Source organism: Phaenicophaeus curvirostris, chromosome 5 (assembly GCF_032191515.1).
Source record: "Phaenicophaeus curvirostris isolate KB17595 chromosome 5, BPBGC_Pcur_1.0, whole genome shotgun sequence".
NCBI lineage: Eukaryota > Metazoa > Chordata > Aves > Cuculiformes > Cuculidae > Phaenicophaeus > Phaenicophaeus curvirostris.
This window is the reverse complement of record NC_091396.1, coordinates 21,003,473-21,024,383: the sequence shown is the minus strand read 5'-3', so window position 1 is coordinate 21,024,383 and position 20,911 is coordinate 21,003,473. Positions and strand designations below refer to the sequence as shown.

The following is a 20,911-nucleotide window of genomic DNA, read 5'->3' as shown; positions in this document are numbered from 1 at the left end:
TACTAGAAGGCAATACAGCTGCATCAGACACTTTCCTGAGCCAAAGCTACTCAGTCCTGTTTCTCATTTCTCTTAATTAACTTGAGTACAAAAGCATGTTAATTGGCCACACAACTCTGGAACCCAAGTTGTTTGGGCAGTTCTAGCAAGGCACTACAGTGCATCATGCAAACATTTCCATTTCTTCTGAATAACCTTTAACTGTTGACATAAACAAGCTTATTCTCCTTTTAATCTCATTGAGTAGACCTTGAAAGTTGGATGCAAATCTAGTTTTAAAGCACACCAAAATAAATGGAGAATAAAGCTGCTTGCAACTTCTAACTGTGACACCAGTGTTGTTTCTGTACAGACAGTGCATTCCAATCTGTTATGAACTTTTTATATGCAAAATTTTAGTCTTGTTAAAAAGGGTGTGTAAGATAATTCACAGTTCAGAAGCAGAAGTCAACAGCCTCTATGAGCCTCCCAGTGTTTTGCTTCCTGAAGCTCCAGTCAGCTATAGTTGTTACCAGAATTAGAGAGGACTCTTGCATTAAGACAGGAACTTCAAAATTAAATCCAAAGCTGTCGGTCGCTTCTTGTTTGACTCTACACTTTCATTAAAGGTTCCTCGAGTTTGCTGTTCGGATAATCTGTATTTTCATTGCAGGTTACCTGAGCTGCACTAATTAGATCTTGCCCACAACCTTACCTTCCAACTTTTCTTTGTAATACCAAGGTTTACAAAACTATTAAAATACGATTTGACAGCCACATATTTTCAAGACATCAGACGAGATTGTCCTTTTAATTAGAACAATCAAGAACTGAACTACTAAAGATATTACTCATGATTTTTGTGCTACCATATCCTGCAAAATCAACAGAACTTACCAAGCCATCCTGCATGCATACACAAGCTACCACTCCCCCAATGAGTGTTACATGTTCTACTTTTCAAACTGAACATTGGAATCCCTCTTTTAATCTTTATGAAGGTTAAAATAAATACTTTATTCTCATTTCCTCTTGGGGGAAAGATTACTAATTCTATTTCACTTACCAAAAAGTTTAAGTCCCATCAATATTTATTTCTACAATCCCTAAGTTTTCATGTTTATCAATACAAACCCTAGGACAAAAGTAGAAGGGCCATTCCAATGCTGAGCAACATAAAATTCAGCAGCAGCACCCGGATACAAAGGAATTGATGCTACTTTACCATACTTCCTTACTTAAATATTGGCACCAGCATTTAGACAAATGCTTTAGTACCATCTGGAATCTTCCCTAGTTTAGTGCTGATGTTACAGCTTTCGTTGAGCCTTTAACCACAAACCAACACTCTCCTCTCCTTCACAGAGCACACTGCGTATATTCAGGAAAATAGTCTATACAACTGTTTCTCCATCTCTGCAGATATCTTGACAATGCAAAGAAGCGGAAACTGCCAGCAATATCAAACAAGCCTTTGGCCAGTGGACCACCACAGCTCAACACTGATTCAAAAAATTTTGCAAGAGAAACAAGAGCCTTGAAGTTGAGAAGTGTCATGAACGCATTTCTGAAATACACGACAACCAGTTGAGGGCCACTACTAACAGAGATCCATGCAAAACAGTTCAAGAGGTTGCAGCAGAAATAAACATTAACCATTCAACAGTTGTTTTGACATTCACACCAAACTGGAAGAAAAAGCTCAACAAATGGGTGCCACAAGAGCTGAACAAAAATAAAAAAAATTGCCATTACAAAGTATGCTCCACTCTTCCTCTGCATAACTCTGCACTACTTTTGCACAATGAAAAAAAGACTGATTTCTTGACTGCATTGTGATACATGATGAAAGATGGATTCTATGACAGCTGCACAGTGGCTGGATCCAAGGTGAAGCACCAAAACACTTCCCCAAACCAAAGCTGTACCAAAAGAAGGTTATGGTCACTGTTTGGTGGTCGGCAAGTGGAATCATCCACTACAACATCTTTCCTGGTGAAACCATCGGGGCAGAGAAGTATTGCCAAGAAATAGACAAAACGTACCAAGAACAGTAACATTTATTTCCAACACTGGTCAATCAAAAAGGACCAGTTCTTCTCCATAACAATATCCAAATGCATGTCTTGCAAATGATTCTGCAGAAGCTGCATTAACTAGGCTACAAAACTCTACCTCACCCAGCTTACTCTCAAGACATCTCTCCCACCAATTACCACATTTGGAAGCATCTCAACTTCCTGCAAGAGACCTCTCTTCCACAACAAAGGAGCAACTCAGAATGCCTTTGAAGAATTCATCAGTTCCAGGACTCCAGAATTCTAGGCTACTGAAATGAATAGACTTGTTTCTTGTTGGCAAAAATGCACAGATTCTAATCATTCTTATTTTGATTAATAAACTTCATTCTAAGCTGAGATATAATGCTTTAAAGTTGATGGATAAAAACTGCAATTATTTTTGCAGCAACCTAACAGTCACCAAAACCTACATCAATACTTCTATGCCCTATGCCTACCAAAACGGATTTGAAGAATAAAGTTTCAACAAAAGCAAGCATCTAAAAAGCCAGGTGAGAACTCAGTGGTATTTATAACTTCATTACATTATATAGCTCTAAAAAGCAATTCCCTGCTGAGCAGAAACTTAGAAGTCTATTTACTTAAGACCCAAACTTAAGTTTCCTATCCTTTCAAGTAACATTCAGGGTTTCACACAGTTTCTGGTTTGGTCTTTTGTTTTTTGTTTTTTTTTTTTTCCCCTCACAACCAATCCACAAAGCCAAGTCACTAACCTGGCAAGAGACAAAAATCAACTCAGTCTGAAACGCCTAGAAACCAAACTTCAATAGTCCATCCTAACAATTATAACCTGGGCAGATAAATTCTCTTTTCAGCAACTGGAGAATGATGGATTTATTCATATTTATAAATTGCATTTTTTAAGTAGAGCATCCAAGCTAGGTGTGCCTGGTACTCAGTTCAGCCCTGTCAAGACTCTGGGTTTTTTTCTGGCTCTCTAAATAAATAATACTGAAGTACAGCAGAAGAGCACAGTAGAACAGACAGCCACAGAAAAGTAAGTACGTGCCCACCTATGACTGAAATAAGGCAACTGCACCCGGCACAACTACTAAAAAATAAAAGCAAACATTTACAACAGGGTGAAAACGAGTAGTTTTACACTTAATCCCCAACCAGTCTCACAGTAAAATTTACAGGCTTTTAAATCACAAGTGACTCTAGGAGAGACTCATCCTGAAAAACAAAGCTACAGAATTATAGACACAGTTTTCATAAATCTGATGGGAAAGTCGATCCCTTTTAAATGGGGAAAAACATTCCGTAACAACACTGGTAAAGTAACAGGAAGAGCTCAGAAATTTCAAAAATAATTATGAAGTTCCACAGCCATCTAACAGTTAATTAAAAGTAAGCACTGAATGCTACTATCGACTCACAGCCATGACAGGAATTATTTCTTACAACCCGCAAAACTCAATAAGTTGCACAGTGGTCTTACACTATTTTCCCCATCAACTATTGGTTTTCTATCTGTACTGTCTTTACAACTTTCTCCATGTTCCTTCTTTGAAGCACTGCTTGTTAAAATCAGCACACTAATCACTACAGTAAAGGCAAGTAGTATGCAAAGACACTTAGCTTTTTATTTTGAATGTTCAGAAATGCAGACCTCTCACTAATGCTATCTTTACCATCCCCTTTATCAGATAAAAGTCACCTACATACACTGTTCAGCATACATCTTTTTGCCATTAAATATGGCTTGAAGCTATTACAAAGAGCCCATTAGCACCAAGTACACACACAGAAGGATCCCTTGACGAATGTTTGCTTGTCACAGCCAAAAGGAATAACCGACTACCTCATAGCCAGTTCAATCTCATTTCTACATCTGTCACTCAGAGGCAGGAAAAAACACTTGACAAAGTACTACTAGCCCTCAGAATTATCATAAGCAGTGACAAACTCCTCCTTCATAACAGCCAGAAAGAACACAGGAAGAAAAACATAGAAGATGGGAATATGACCCATACGCTACGCTGTTGCAATTTTCAAAGGGGCTTCCATCTGGAATGCACGCTCACCAATATCAGCATGAAATAGAAGCTGATTTCCTGTAGATAATGTCATTACAGCATCAGCAGGAAAGTCATACACCCAGAAGTGGCTCTGCACCTACCACCGCTACAGCTTTATTTTAACAGTCTCTAGACTTTTCATCCTTTTTCCAAGATGTTTGTTGACAACAGCAAGTCTTTTCAAATAAACATAATCAAACTTATTTTCTAGAGGAGCTAGCTTCCAAAGATACTTGCATATCTGGCACACCTATCAAGAAGAAAATGTGAATTACTGTAGTTCAAACTGTCCTAAAATTTCCAGCATAGGTCTTTAGATTGAAGATTGGTCAAAGAATGCACAACAAGCAAAAACAGAACATGGAGTCTCCTATGTCTGCTTTAATAGCAAGGCTACCGTGCATTTCACAGGAATAATTTTTTCATCACTTATGATTTCTGCTCTACTGTAACTCCTATTCAAAAACACAGAAAACCAAGACCTACACTTACACAAAATAAAAGCAAATAGCAGTGTATTTCTTATATTTTCTATATGAAAAACAAACTGTATACCCGCTCTGGTATGCAAATATCCACCCTGTGAGGCAGCAGCTGATAGTCTTTCCACAATTCAAGTAGCACTGAAGTAATATCAATGTGTAGCAAGCCCAGCCTTTAGAAATGTCTATTACTCCCTTGTTTCCTGCTCTAGCTCAACTACTCAAACTAGTTACAGTACAGTGAAAAAAGAAATGTAATCACATCTGTACTAGCATTGTCTACAGTCACTGGATATAGCACTACTTAAGTCTTATAAACTTGCTTTTGATTAATCTAGCAATTACAGCACTACTAAAAGTGAGAAATGTGCATCACTTAACTGTGGACAAGGTTCTTATGTTTTGCTCTTCAGGGCAAGTAATGTATATTCAGAGAAAGCATCTTTCTACTACTAGTTTAGGAAATAATGTGATTCACTCCAAAAACCTCTAGCAGAATTTGCATAATACAACCTCACTTTATATACTTGGGTCCAGTTAGAAATTCTGCCTATGGTCACTGAAGGTAGAGATTATCTAAGCAGAGGTAAAAGAGGTCTAGGATTCCCTTGATACATAATAGTGTGAATGGTTTCAGTACTGAAATTGCTATATACTAGAAAATATAATTAATAAACTATATATGCTATTCACTTAATAAACTCAGAAAAAGTAGTTTTTACTAAAACATCTCCATCCTTGATCCCAACCATGTTTTGTTAACAATTTGGAAATCACACAGCCTTTAATAAGCCTCACCCAGAACCCCTTAGTCATCATCAAGGCTTTAGAGATATCCTTGTGTTTAAATAGATCAATGTTAGAATTGACAAGAGCTGGCCTACATTCTTTCAGTGCTCATTTTCCAAAAGAGCCAGTGGGCACAGGATGGAGATCACCAGGCCATGTACTCTATCTCCACGCAGATGCACAACTTAAGACTATGCATAAATCACTTTGCTCAAACTGAAATAGGAATGTTCTCAAAACTTCCTCCAAGGAAACTAACCCTCAAATCTCACTATTCAGCAGTTTCTGCTTGTGCATACATACATAGTTTCTTAACTCAGTTATGCCTTCCTTCATGTCTTTAATCAAATACTCGCTACCAATTTCATAGGTACTCTTCTCAGCCACTTTGCCAACATGCCTAGCAACATATAACAACACTCAGAGCGTATTACCGCTTCACAGCTCCATACTGTTGCACACTTAAGTCCTTTTGCTATTCTTTTCCACTGCTAGCATGCAACATGTTGCACAGCACAAGCATTCCAAGTCTAAGTCCCCTGGAAGAGGAAAAGATACATCCGTTTAACAGCATGAAGGAATGATTATACAGAGTTACAGCAAGAATAAACAGTCAAAGGGTTAGTGAGAAACATTTTTCACCCTCTCCAAATCACATATATCACTTTAAATATGCTTCTCAGCACTTTATGGGTTATTAAATAAACAAAGGTCATGAAGAGTCTTGTTTTTTACAGTAACAGATTTTTGGCCAATATTGTGTGAAGAACTATTACATAAACAAGCAAGCTGCTAACAGCTTATACCAAATGTCTTCCCAATCCTATCAATTTAGTCTATCCCCACTTCCTGAGAAACGTCCCAACCTAGCTGTAGAACTGCATTATTATATCCAAGGCAGAAAAACATTTTACTTTAGTTGCTTAGTAGCATATGGTTTCTAAAACAGATGCTGGCACCCTGACAAACCACAAAAAAAAATTAAGTATGCTGTGCAAAGCTTTCAACACTATGTTTGTATTCTTATCAGGTCTTCTAGAATTTGGATGTGGTGCCTACTTTAAGATAACACACTATTCCTAAACCTGGCAGAAGAAATAACATACAGAACACAGCAATCTTAAGGATCACAGATGAAGGTACCACTATGAGAGCCGAACCTAGATGGCATACAATATGCTTAAGACCTTACTACAGAAACAGATCACTGTGCTCATACTAGGGCCTCTTCGGCCTAAGCAGAAAAGAAATGGTCTCCAACAGAACTTTTTAAAGCTGTAAATTAACTCAGTTTTATATGAGAACTGAATACACAAGCTTCCTGCCTAAGAAAACATTGCATAGTATACTGGAACAATGAAGGTAGAAAATGTCTTCTTTAGTGAATGATCTTGACTGCAGATTTAAGTAAACATTTCAAGGCTTTTTAAGCACTTGGACAAAAGCGGACACCAATGGAGAAAAAGGAGAGCGGAAAAGACAGTTCTTCGAAGAGTTTCTCTCTTCTGACTGTTTCAATTCTGTGCTGGCTGTTTCTGAGCCAGTTCTTTACTGTTTCATAGTACATGCATTTCAAGCTTAAGCTGAATAGAGAAGCAAAGCTGTCGAGCTGTAACCACGGAGCTCACTTTCTAACCATCTCTTAATACTAAAACAATATACACAACTTTTTCTTTTAATACTGCTGACTTCAGGTTCCATTCAATTAATCCACTAGAAACTCACTCTTGAAACATAACCTGATTCTCTGACTGGTTACAGGCTACAGCATCCCTCTATTAAGTGCAAAAGAGAAGGGTTCTGAAGGAAAGAGTCATATTTTCTGACTGCAGTGACAGCAAGTCAACAGAAATAGAGTGAACACTTCGCAGGCAGTATTAAGAAAAGACACAAAGTATTTAATACCTGTAATTCCACAAGAGAATAATAACAGCTAGTTGATTTACATTTAAAAGAATCTGAAGATATTACAGTCACAGCAGTTTACACATAAATCTAACTTGCTTGCTAAGAAGCTATAATGCACTACTCTAAGGATATTCCTGCTAAACAAGCCACTTTTCCTGAATTTCTAAGCTACAGCTATCCCTTTAACTATCTTCCTTAAGTTCGTTTTAAGCAGTTCTGGCCAACATAAAATCATCTAGTAGTATCAGAAGATAAATACCCTCAGAAGGTCGGGAAGTGCAGGAATTCAATACTGCATACACATGCTTTTTTCCACACAGAAAGCAAATATCACCTATGTTCAAGTCACATCATAGATGGAGGAAACAAATCACTTAAGTAAACTTAAATAAGTACTTAGAACTATAAAACATGAAGAAATAAACATGCAGACTAGATACAACATTTGCATGAAGTCTCATTAACAAGTTAGATATTGAAAGATAATTCTATAGTGTTCTTTTATATTTGTATATTAAAGACTCTTACAATCTACAGTTAGTCCATGCCTCGCTACTGAGAGCATTAAAAAAACCCCACAGAGCTAATAACCACAGACTCTCAACCAAGACTTATGTTGTACTGAAAACACACACTGCAGTTCAAGTAACTATAATAACTTCAAATAATCTGTCTGGAACACTGAAACGGGAGGCTTTGCATCTTTCAGCATTCCAGGAGGAAAAAAAAAAAAGCATACATGTATTGCCAGTTCATAAGCTACTTTATATCTCTCTCTCTATTCATATATATATACACACACACATACTTGAAACTTTTAAACCAGATTATTATTCATCAATGAACAAACAAACCAATCAAAAATAAGCAAAACCCCAAACCAAACACACACCGCACTGTTATAGTACATATAGACTCCTCCCACTGAAGATTTTTAAATCTAAGTTATCATTAACAGCAACACAGCCTTTAAGATGTCAACATCTTGGAAGGAACACTTGCCAAAGCTATCCATCCACTTCTAAGTTTTCTGTACTCTTACACCAATAACACTTCTTTTAAAAAAGAAAAAGAGCAAAGCACCTACTCAAAGCATCCTACTGTTCTAACTTAGTATGTATCCCGACAGAGGTGATCTTTAGTCTGTTGTCATCCAAGACATAAGACTTTAACACCAATTCCTTCTCCCACTTCGAGAAGATTTTAGCAACTAAAAGCAAAACAAAACCAAAAGAACCGGCAGATTCAAAGACAGATTTTGTCAGAAATATTTAAACAGCGGCCAAAGCTTACCCAAACACGGCTATGCTCTAAAAAAGTTCTAATAGAAAGCAGCTGCCTCGTCAAAACAAAACCCACACTAACAACTCAACAAAAAAAAAGGCGGCTTTCTCACAGGAATACCGAAACACTGATATTAAAGAAGTAAAGCAAAATTAGCGATCACCAAGGCTTATCGGTTTTATTATGCGAGAGACAACAGTGAAGCTAAAACAAAGTTCTGTAAGTTACAGCAATAGCACCAGTGACTGCCAAAGGAGACAGCGCTGCAGAGATCTTTCCCCCCACTCCGACGAAACCCTTCACCCAATTTAGAGCCCCTTCGGCCTACCGGGAACAACGCGTCGCCCACTACCCTCCCCCCGCGGCACGACCCGCTCCGCACCGCCCCCGGCCGCCAGCGCTCGCCCCGAACCAGGCGCGGAACGGCCGCGGAGCCCCCGCCCCTCCGCCGCCACCGCCGGCCGGCTCCCCGCTCGGGATGAAGCGCCACAGACGCCGGGAAAAAAGCTCGGGGGCAGCCGCGAAAAATCCCGACGTCACGGCCGCAGGAAGAAACACGCGGCGGGCGGGCGGGCCTCCCTCCTGCGCGGCCCGGGCCTTCCCCGCCGCGCCCGGCCCGCTCACCCGCGCTCGGCGGCGCCCGCCAGGCCCCGCCCCGCCCCGCCCCGGCCCGGCGGCGCCCGCGGAGCGCCCGGAGCCCCCAGCGCGGAAGGGAGCGGGCGCCAGGCCCGCGCGACCGCAGGAGAGCCGCCGCCGGAGCGCCGGCGCGCTCGGAGCGGCGACGGGGAGAGCTGGGCGCCCCCCGGGCCGTACCTGGCCGAGCGCGCCCCGGGCTGCCTCTGCTCAGGCGGGAAAGCCGCCGCTCGCCACCATCACCGCCGTTCCAAGATGGCGGGCATATCAGCTCCCGCGAGCCCTCCTCCCGCCCCGCCCCGCCCGCCCGGCCCGCCCCGGCACCGCCCGCCCCCGCCGCTCGCGCCTCGCTATTGGGCAGCGCGCGGAGCGCAGCCTCTCACTGGCGGCCCGGGGGGCGCCCGGAACCGGGCTGCGAGGCTTCAACAGGGTCGAACGGGGATAGGGGCGGGCTCTCGGCTCCTGCTGGCCAGTCAAAGCACGGGGCGGGCGCGTCTCGTTTCCCACCTTCCCGACTTAGCAACAAGGAAACCTCAACCTGACAGGCGTTTCCTTCGTCCAATAGAAAGAGCAGGTTCCTTTTAAAAATAAACCCTTTCCGCCCAATCCGGAGTGGAGGCGCTCAGGCCCGGCGCTCCCGGCAGCCCTGCCCCGCCGCCCGGAGTCACGCCCCTCGCCGCGCGGGCGCCGACCGGGGCCGAGGGGGTAGCAGGGGGTGTCGGGGAGGAGGAGCCCCTAATGAGAGGAGGTAGCTCTACTGGTAGAGCTCTCACTGAGCATGCGTGACACAGGGGGATCGAAGCCCCTAGTGCCCACAGCCAGGGTAGTTCTCTCTGAGCTGCCATCCAAGAATCATAGAATAGTTTGGTTTGGAAGAGACCTTAAAGGTTCCAACCCCCCTGCCATGGGCAGGGACACCCCCCACTAGACCAAGCTACCCAAGGCCCCATCCAACCTGGCCTTGAACACTTCCAGGGAGGGGGCAGCCACAGCTTCCCTGGGTAACCTGTGCCAGTGCCTCACCACTCTCATTGGAAGATAATCTTCCTTATGCCTACTCTAAATCTGCCCCTCTCCAGTTTATACCCATTGCCCCTAGTCCTATCAATACAAGCCTTTGTGAATAGTCCCTCCCCGGCTTTCTTGTAGGCCCCTTTCAGGTACTGGAAGGTTGCTTTAAGGTCTTCTTGGAGCCTTCTCTTCTCCAGGTTGAACAACCCCAACTCTCTCAGCCTGTCCTTGTATGAGAGGTGATCCTCCTCTGAACCCATTCCAACAGCTCCAAATCCTTCTTACGTTGAGGATTCTAGAACTGGACACAATACTCCAGATGAGGTCTCAGAAGAGAGGAACAGAGGGGCAGAATCACTTCCCTTGAGCTGCTGGCCCCACTTCTTTTGATGCAGCCCAGGATACGGTTGGCCTTCTGGGCTGTGAGCGCACATTGCTGGCTCATGTTGAGCTTCTCATCAACCAGCAACCCCAAGTCCTTCTTTGCAGGGCTGCTTTTAATCACATCATCCCCCCATCGTGTACTGAAATTGGGGATTGCCCCGACCCAGGTGTAGGACCTTGCACTTGGCCTTGTTGAACCTCAGGAGGTTCTCACAGGCCCACTTCTCCAGCTTGTCCAGGTCCCTCTAGACAAGGACATCCCTTCCTTCCAGTGTGGCAACTGCACCATTTGGCTTGATGTCATCTGCAAACTTGCTGAGGGTGCACTTAATCTCACTGTCAATATCTTTGATGAAGATATTAAGCAGCACTGGTCCCAGTACAGATCCCTGAGGGACACCACTCTGCACGGATCTCCATCTGGACCTCGAGCTGTTGACCACTATTCTCTGAATACAACCATCCAACCAGTCTCTTATGGAAATATGTTTTAAGTCAAGTGCACCAGATGTGTGAAATCAACGATGGCCGGTGCACCCTGGCCCTGGCAATCCCTCTGCATGTCACCTGCAGGACTATAACCCCACCTGGCTAAATCCAACTGTTAAAGACCTCTGCTTGAAAGCTCAAGTGGAACAGGTGGCCTTGTGCCACACAGCTGGCAAAAAAACATCAAAAATGTGGTGGCTTAGTCACCAAAATCAGGAAAGAAACTCCTTAACACTGTAGTGTTAAGAAGCAGGCATTCTTTAATACAGTGCCAGTTGCATGGGGGATTTGATCTGCCTAGAGAGTATGCTGATGGTTATCAGTAGCAGTTATTTATACACTGCACTTATACGTATGCATGATTTTTATGAGAAATATAATACACATTAATTGCATTTCCCAATACTACTTATAATTGGTACCCTCCCCCATGCGCATGCTCCCCACAGTCCTTTATTGAGTCTGAGCAGCCCCCCACCCTATTTCACTGGCATCTGGCCTCCTTTTTAGTTCCCATATAAAGTTCAAAATCAGGGTTATCTTGACCTCCATGTTTTTGGCTCCTGAAGTACTGGCCAGATGCCGATTTTCTGCAGTCGTTGATGCCTTTTTTTCTTTTGTTCTATTCTTCAAATATCACTGAAGGAGAGAACTTAACTGTTCACTAGTTCTTAAGATTAGATTAGTACAAACACTGCATTCTACATAGCAGCTTATATTGATTTGCTTGGGGGTATAACAGTTTTATGCCCGTTGTCTTGGAGGCACAAGCATATTCTGGCCAACCTGAACTCATATGTAGCGTTCCTTCACCAAGCCTCCTTAATTGCCTTTGCCCAAAATGGCAGTGACACCTTTGGCAGCTGCCCCTTTAGCCCTCAGGGCAGCTTTCTAGGTTTCAAAATATCACTGGCAGGATGCTGTCCCCAGAGGACACCATCATGGTCAACAGCACTTCTCCTGTGGGCAGCAGAGCTGCCATGAGGTAAGTGCCTTGGGTGGTTTCAACAGGTTTTGTCTGGTTTTAGTGGGCTTTTACCTGGTTTCAGTAGAGGGTTGTCTGTTTCCAGCGTGGCTTTGACTGGTTTCAACTGTTTTCTGCTGCAAGTGGCTCTTGAGGAAGAAGGGGGTGGGGGGAGGAAGGTGTGGCTGATTGCACACGAGAAGAGCAGTACTGGCGTGCTCGCAACCTGCAACTATTTTGGTACCCTCTCCTTGGACCCACCTCCATTTTCCTGGGAGGGAAAGTGCAGCTGAAGGGGTCTGCTGAGCCTAAGCCACATGCCTGACCCAGAATGGCAGTTCTGCCCTTTACATTTTGTGTGTTTGGTTGGGTTTTTTTGAAGTTTAGGGCTGGCAGTGGTGTTTATGTGTACTTCTGCCTATTTGTAAATGAAGGGGCATAGAGAGGCCACCGTGCAGAGGGGATATCACCTCTTAGAGCAAAGAGAGACCTGTTTGGAAGTCCCCAGCTTGTTTTCGGAGTAAAGACTGAAATTTGCCTGCAGTTTAGAGGGAGTCCACATCTTCCACTTCACACTGGTGTGAGAATTAATTGACAAGGTTTGCTGGTTTGTATGTTTAATTATCTCGTCATATATACATCTGTATTTTAAGATGTAGCAATTTTAGGCTAAGAGATAGCCAGTCTTAGGGCTGTGAGAATTTATCTATATGCTTAGTTGCCTTGTAAGATGCAGCTGTTGTAGGAGATAACCTGAAGGGAGTCTCTGGACATGGTTGGATAATCCAAAAAGATAATGAGCATTCTTTGAAGATTTATATGGTTCTTTGTCTAAAACTAGTATAAACTTTGTCTAAAACTAGTACCCACTGCTTTTGTAAGATGTAAGATGCCTTTTTTAGAAGGGCATCCAATTCAGTGCTGAATTGTAAAATAAAAATATTATTGCCTTTGCTTCGAGGACTTCATCCATTTCAATATTTTAGCCTTACTGATTGAAAACACACAATTTCTTGGGTTTTGCTGGTTGGTGTTAAAGTTCCCACTGTCTTGGTTTTGGTAACAGAGGTTAAAGTTCCCACCATCTTGGCTTTGGTATGAGGGTTCTGAGTCCCCACTAATAATTGTTATAAGAATAGTGTGCCGTTTTGGTTTTGAACTCAGAAAGTATAATAAGAAATCTAATATTGATAACGGATTTTAACTTTGGTATACTTTGTATGCCAAAGTATACATGTATGTGTGTGCCTGAGACACAGCACTGCTATGAAGCAATTCTGGTTTTGAACTAAAGTTGATGGGAGGAAATGAATGAAGTAAGTATAAGTTTTGTCTTAGATTTTTTATGACTTTGTTGTTAACCTAATAGCTGTTGTACAGCCAGTGTATGAAAAACAGAAACTGGTAAATTATGTCAAGAAGTTTGGCTAAAGACTGTGACCACAAATAGCTTTATTCTCAAGCAACGTAAAAAAAAAGAAAAAGAAAAACTGCGGCTATGTATGTGAGTGCCTCCCTCTTTCTCTTCTGTTCTTTTTCTTTTCAGCTTCTTCGCTGAGTCTCCAGGAGTTAACCGTGTTATCTCTATAGGGGGATAATAAGTTATGAACAATTTTATTTGGAGAAACATAATGAGCACCCCAGTGATTATTTGGGATTCTTAAACATGCTTTAGTAGAATATGAGGGGAGGTTTTAATAGAGTGCCAGCTATTGATTTATCCGAATTTTGTTGTGTGATTATTTCTGCAGGCAGTTTTATTGTTGTGTGTGTATAACTGGGAACAATACACACAGGTTTAGTGTGTGTGTATTATGTGTATCAATAATATAAGAAATGTTGAACACTTGCCTAATTGGCAGAGACAAAACTTAATGTAATTTAATAGAAATTGTGATCGGTGTTGGAAAAGGTTTGTGAAGAGAAGGAGAGAGAGGAAAGGTTCAAGTAACAGTGGTCATTGGGTCATTGGTTGTGTAAAAGGTTTAAGCAACAAAGGCACGTGTCTCTGGTTGGTAAACTTTTAAAACTCTGATCACCTTCTTAGAACATTGCTGAAATGCAAAAGAGTAGTCTCCAGCTGCAATAAATTTATTAGCTGTTCCTCTGGCAATTTAATTGCTTTGATTGTTTATTTTCTAGCTTGAACCATCCAAGCACTGATATGAGAACTATAAGATTAACACTTGGATAATTTTTCAAGAGATCTGAAGAAGATTGTTCATTGTTCAACAGTTTGTGTGTGGTTTTGGGGGGGGATGGACAACTTTTTGGTCTACCTTAACCTGGAGAAAATATTTGAATATTTTTGAGAAAGTTGTTTTAAAGTAAATGTGTGATCTTACAAGACAAGGGTTTGGGTTTTGGTGTTTTGGGGCTTTTTTTCTCATTTCACAGCAAATTGATTTAGTAACACTCTGCATTCCAGTGTCCTTTATCAGATCATCCAGCTGGGCTCTGGATTTTAACAGATACTAATGAAAGCAGAGTTTAAGGGCCCAAAGGAGTATGCCAGAGACAATATCCTTTGAGATTAAAAGACTGCAAGTGAATAGAAAGCACAATTAATAACTTTTCACAGCATGGAACTATTAGTGGCATGCAAATCTGACTAGTGAAAAAGCCAGATGGAATTTACCAAGTAGTACAGGACTTGAGAAAAATGAAAAGTTTGTCAAAGATCTGCATCTTGACTAAATTAAGAATAACCAGATATGGTTTACAGTGTTAGAGTTAAAAGATGCATTTTTCTGTCTGCCACTAGCCAAAGAAAGTCAGAAGCATTTGAAGAAGAGAGTCCTACCTATGGTAGAAAAGCCCAGCTTACTTGAACGGTGTTACCCCAAGGTTTTAAAAATAGCCTAACAATTTTTGGAAATGAATTAGCACGAGAAATTGAAGCATGGGATTCTCCCTCTAGAGATAAATTCTTTCTACAATATATGGATGATTTGTTAATAGCAACTGGAGCAAGACCTGAGTACATTCATTGGACTGTGAGTTTGTTTAGTTTTCTTGGATTAAATGGATATTGAGTCTCTCAACAGGAAGCCCAAGTGGTGCAAGAACGAGTGACAAACTTGGGATATGGACTGTCCAGGGAACAACAAGAACTGGGAACTGAATGAAAGGAAGCCATCTGTCAGACTACACTCTCAGAAACAGTAAAAGAAATCAGGACCTTTCCAGGAATGACAGGTTGGTGCCGTTTATGGATCTACAATCATGGAGTGATGGTAAAGCCATTATATGAACTTTTAAAAAAACAAAAACAAAACAACCCCCTCCAGCTGGCATGGTCTAAAAAAAAAAATACATTTGAGATGCTTAAAAGGAACTTATGAGAATTCCAGCTTTGGGACTGGACATGATTAAACACTTTTGACTTTTCTCTCACGAAAAGTAGGAAGTAGCTCTTGGGGTCCTGGCTCAACCATTGGGACCTTGTAAGAGGACTGTAGTTTACTTCTCCAAACAATCGAATGAAGTAAGTAAAAGATGGCCAGGATGCTTACCAAATGGTGGCAGCAATATTAAAGAAGCTAAAAAATTCATTTTGGGACAGAAGATGACAGTGTTAGTCTCACATACAGAATCTGCTCTGTTAGAACAAAAGAGAAATCACTGGCTTTACCCATCAAGGTTTTTGTTCATGTTCGAATCAGATGATATCAAAATTGAAATAACTAATATTGTGAACCCAGCTTCTTAGTGGAATGACAACTGAACTGCCGATGCATGACTGCCTTGAAGCAATAGAAACTGTGTATTCCATCAGACCAGATCTGAAGGAAGAACCTCTGGAGGACGCACCAGATTCGTGGTTTACATATGAAAGTAGTTTTGTCCAACAAGGTACCCTAAAGCTGGATATGCAGTAACTACTAGGAACAAGGTATTTGAATCCCAACCATTACCTGCTGGGGCTCTGGCTCAAAAGGCTGAAATTGTTGCCTTGACCAGGGCCTTAGAACTGGTGAAAGGGAAAAAGATAAATATTTGGACAGATTCTAAATATGCCTTTGGAGTTGTTCATGCTCTCAGAGTGATCTGGAAGGAACGAGGGCTATTGGCACAAAGAAAACTGATTAAACATGCTGAAGAAATACTTTGCCTACTGGAGGCAGTACAACTACCAACTAAAAGTAGCTATCATGCACTGTCAAGGGCACCTGGGAGGTAACACCGACCAGGAAACAGGTAATAGATTAGACGGCAGAACTGTTATACCTGCCAGCTTGGTCTGGGAACTTGTCAAGAGGGAACATACACACGTCAACAAGGTAATGGTAGATACCAAACTACCATGGACCAAGTGTCTGTCTTTAGCTTTATTACGAATCAAAACCATCCCAAGGAAAGACTTGGTGGTATCTCCATACTAAATGTTGCCTGATATTTAGGGAGAGAAGAGGGTGTGCCGATCCCTGAAATCAACGATACTTACCTTAAAGGCTATTTGTGTGGAATAATTCAATCTCTTGCAGAGTTAAGAAGGAGTGGATTGCTGCCCCAAACAGCACGCCTGGATTTCAGCCTATATGAGATACAACCTGGGAACTGGGTCCTAGTGAAATCCTGGAAGGAGAATACTCTAGCCCCAACATGGGAAGGACCCTTCCTGGTACTTCTGATAATGGAAGCAGCCATAAGGACTAAAGAGAAGGGGTGGACTCGTGTCAGTAGAATGAAGGGGCCAGTGGCCCTGCCTTCCAGAGAGTGGACTGTGAAACCAGGAGGTGATCCTTTGAAACGAACATTTAGGCGATAAGCCAGAATAAGTCAAGGGCGAGCAAAATCGGTTTGCAAAATCTGTAAGGACAGTTACCTATGTTGTTGTTTCTTGTTGTAAGGTATATAATAAGGGACTAGGTAAACTGAATAACCACAAGGGAGACTGATGATACTGTAGAGTGTGTTGGAAGTGGCAGCCCTTTGAAAATCTAAAAGGTGATTTCAGGTATACGATGTGCACTAAACCAAGGGCAAGACTGGATTAGCCTCTATATTTGCCACTGAGAAGCATCTAAAACTCCGCCGTTGGCTGCAATCCAATAGGAACTAAGTGATGGAGGTATGTGCTATACCAGACCTTGGCTTATGATGGCTGCCTGGACTCTCCTACTTTGGGTTATGCTCACCTCCAGTTGTACCCCAGGTTCTCCAAATGAATGTTCTAAATGTTACCAACATCTACATGGTAGTGGGGGCTTCTAGTCTTAGTTGCCACACTCACATAAGTAGGTATTGTTATGACTCATGAAGCTTAACCACTTACACCTTGGGGAAAATACAATTGTGGGTGGGAAGAAACTTGGGAAAAGGAGGATCAAGGCTAGGAATAGGGTTTCCTAAGGGAGAAGAATGGATATGTCTCACCAAGGAAGGAAATTGGGGCATATCAGACGATGGGGAAATCCAAGACCAATACAAAGAAGAGTTAGTAAGGAATCACAGAATCACAGAATAACCAGGTTGGAAGAGACCCACCGGATCACCGAGTCCAACCATTCCTACCAAACACTAAACCATATCCCTCAGCACCTCGTCCACCTGTGCCTTAAACACCTCCAGGGAAGGTGACTCAACCACCTCCCTGGGCAGCCTGTTCCAGTGCCCAATGACCCTTTCTGTAAAGAATTTTTTCCTAACGTCTAGCCTAAACCTCCCCTGTCGGAGCTTGAGGCCATTCCCTCTTGTCCTGTCCCCTGTCACTTGGGAGAAGAGGCCAGCACCCTCCTCTCTACAACGTCCTTTCAGGTAGTTGTAGAGAGCAATGAGGTCACCCCTCAGCCTCCTCTTCTCCAGGCTAAACAACCCCAGCTCTCTCAGCCGCTCCTCATAAGGCCTGTTCTCCAGCCCTTTCACCAGCTTTGTTGCTCTTCTCTGTACTCTCTCCAGAGCCTCAACATCCTTCTTGTGGTGAGGGGCCCAGAACTGAACACAGTATTCGAGGAGCGGTCTCACCAGTGCCGAGTACAGAGGGAGGATAACCTCCCTGGACCTGCTGGTCACGCCGTTTCTGATACAAGCCAAGATGCCATTGGCCTTCTTGGCCACCTGGGCACACTGCTGGCTCATATTCAGTCGGTTGTCAACCAACACCCCCAGGTCCCTCTCCTCCAGGCAGCTTTCTAGACAGACTTCTCCCAGTCTGTAGCACTGCATAGGGTTGTTGTGCCCCAAGTGCAGGACCCGGCATTTGGCCTTGTTAAACCTCATGCCATTGGACTCTGCCCAGCGGTCCAGCCTGTTCAGATCCCTTTGCAGAGCCTCCCGACCCTCCAGCAGATCGACACTTCCACCCAGCTTAGTGTCATCCGCAAACTTGCTAAGGGTGCATTCGATGCCTTCATCCAGGTCATTGATGAAGACATTGAACAGGGCTGGACCCAGCACTGAGCCCTGGGGAACCCCACTTGTCACTGGCCTCCAGCTGGATTTCACACCATTTACCACCACTCTCTGGGCCCGGCCATCCAACCAGTTTTCCACCCAGGAGAGTGTGCGCCTGTCCAGCCCAGAGGCTGACAGTTTCTCAAGCAGAACGCTGTGAGAAACTGTGTCAAAGGCTTTGCTGAAGTCCAGGAAGACCACATCCACAGCCTTTCCCTCATCCAGTAGCCGGGTCACTTTGTCATAGAAGGCGATCAGGTTAGTCTGGCAAGACCTGCCTTTTGTGAACCCATGTTGACTGGGCCTGATCACCCGGTTCTCTTGCATGTGCTTCATGATAGCACTCAAGATCACCTGTTCCATGACTTTCCCTGGCACTGAGGTCAGACTGACAGGCCTGTAGTTTCCTGGGTCCTCCCTGCGGCCCTTTTTGTAGATGGGCACAACATCAGCCAGCCTCCAGTCCAGTGGGACTTCCCCAGTCTTCCAGGACTGTTGGAAGATGATGGAAAGGGGTTTGGCCAGCACATCCGCCAGCTCCTTCAGTACCCTAGGGTGAATCCCGTCCGGCCCCATAGACTTGTGACTGTCCAGTCGGGCTAGCAAGGCTCTGACCACCTCCTCTTGGATCATGGGAGCCTCATTTTGCTCCTCTAGCTCCTGGGTTTGTACACAGGCGGAACGACCCTCCTTACGACTAAAGACTGAGGCAAAGAAGGCATTAAGTACCTCAGCCTTTTCCTCATCCCCTGTTACTGTTGTCCCTTCTGTGTCCAATAGGGACTGTATGGTCTCCCTAGTCCGCCTTTTATTATTTATATATTTGTAGAAAGATTTTTTGTTATCTTTCACTGACTTGGCCAATCCAATTTCTAGCTGAGCCTTAGCCCTTCTGATTTTTTCCCTACACAATCTCACTTCCCTCCTGTAGTCCACCCAAGAGGCCTGTCCCTTCTTCCAGAGGCCATAAACATTTCTTTTCTTCTTGATATCCCTCAAGATCTCTCTATTCAACCAAGCTGGCTTTCTCCCCTGCCGGCTTTTTTTCCGGACCACGGGGATGGCTTTCTCCTGAGCTGCTAGGACCACCCCTTTGAAGAGCTCCCAGCCCTCCTGGGCTCCCTTGCCCTTGAGTACTGTCTCCCATGAGACTTCACCAACCAGCCTGCTGAAGAGATCAAAGTCAGCCCTCTGGAAATTTAATGTTACCGTCTTGCTAACCACCCTCTTCACTTCACCTAGAACAGAAAATTTTATAATCTCATGGTCGCTTAGTCCTAGGCGTCCACCTACCGCCACATCCCCTACAAGGCCTTCTCTGTTCACCAACAGGAGGTCCAGGAGGGCACCTTCCCTGGTTGGTTCATTCACCAACTGTGCAAGGAAGTTATCTCCCACGCACTCCAGGAACCTCCTAGACTGCTTCCTTTCTGCTGTGTTGTACACCCAGCAGATATCAGGCAGATAATGTTACATGGCAGTTAGAAAACTCTGTCCAGTCGGGGAAGTCAAAAGACAGTAAGGAATTATATAATGAAATCAGAGAGGAATTGCAAAAGCACCTAGGATTCCCCACTTTGGGAAAGAATTATTTGTAGATCTGGCTGAAAGAATAGCCGAGGAACTAAATGTGTCTGGCTGTTGGGTATGTGGAGGTCCTTTAATGAGTGGAGAATGGCCCTGGAAAGGAACGAGTCTGGATCCTCTCCAGATATTAAAATGGAATCATTCACTCAGCTCAGAAGAAAGGATGAGACCACTGGAGTGGGTCCCAAGTTCTGAAGTAATTAGTATAGAATGCATAAGTTGTGTGGGATATAGAGAGTGGGCAGGAGAAACCCCTATAAATGAGTGCACACCCACAATGGCACTAATGGGACCTGGTGGCCTGAAAAACAAACAAACAAACAAACAAACCCAACCCAAGGAAACACTTCTAGGAACTGGTGGAGAGCCCCTAATGGGTTATTTTGGCTTTGTGGTAAAAGAGCCTATTCGAAGCTACCTGGTAAATAGGAAGGGAGCTGTACATTAGGGATAATTCAACCAGGATATTTTATGTTATCCCTGAAGGAGGGGGATGAGTTAGGAATGCCCTTGTTTGAGAACTTAAAGAGGGAAAAACAGTCAGACATAGAAGTCAGAGGAACTCAAACTTGGGGAGATGTCGAATGGCCCCCAGAAAGAATTATCCAGACATATGGACCAGGCACTTGGGCACAAGATCGAAGTTTGGGCTATCGAATGCCTGTTTACATGTTGAATAGAATAATTAGGTTACAGGCAGTAGTAGAATTAATTACTAATCGGACAGCAGCCAGCCTCCAATTGTTGGCCAAACAGCAAACACAGATGAGAGGGGCAATATATCAGAACAGACTGACTTTAGATTATTTATTGGAAGAAGAAGGAGATGTGTGTGGAAAATGGAACACTTCTGATTGTTGCCTTAAAATAGATGATAATGGCCAAGTGGTAAAGAACCTTGCA

The 20,911-nt window shown here is 43.2% G+C and overlaps 1 protein-coding gene across 3 annotated transcripts in view; it reads right to left on the bottom strand.

The window, feature by feature from the left end:
- Positions 1–9,485, bottom strand: part of PPP6R3 (protein phosphatase 6 regulatory subunit 3) — a 57,106-nt gene extending 47,621 nt beyond the window's left edge. For 2 of the 3 annotated variants that reach the window (XM_069857801.1, XM_069857804.1), the window contains exon 1: positions 9,358–9,485. The gene's annotated coding sequence lies outside the window, so the exon portion shown is untranslated. The remainder of the gene's footprint in view (positions 1–9,357) is intronic. The other variant, XM_069857803.1, reaches the window with a different exon arrangement.
- Between the last annotated feature and the right edge of the window lie 11,426 nt (positions 9,486–20,911).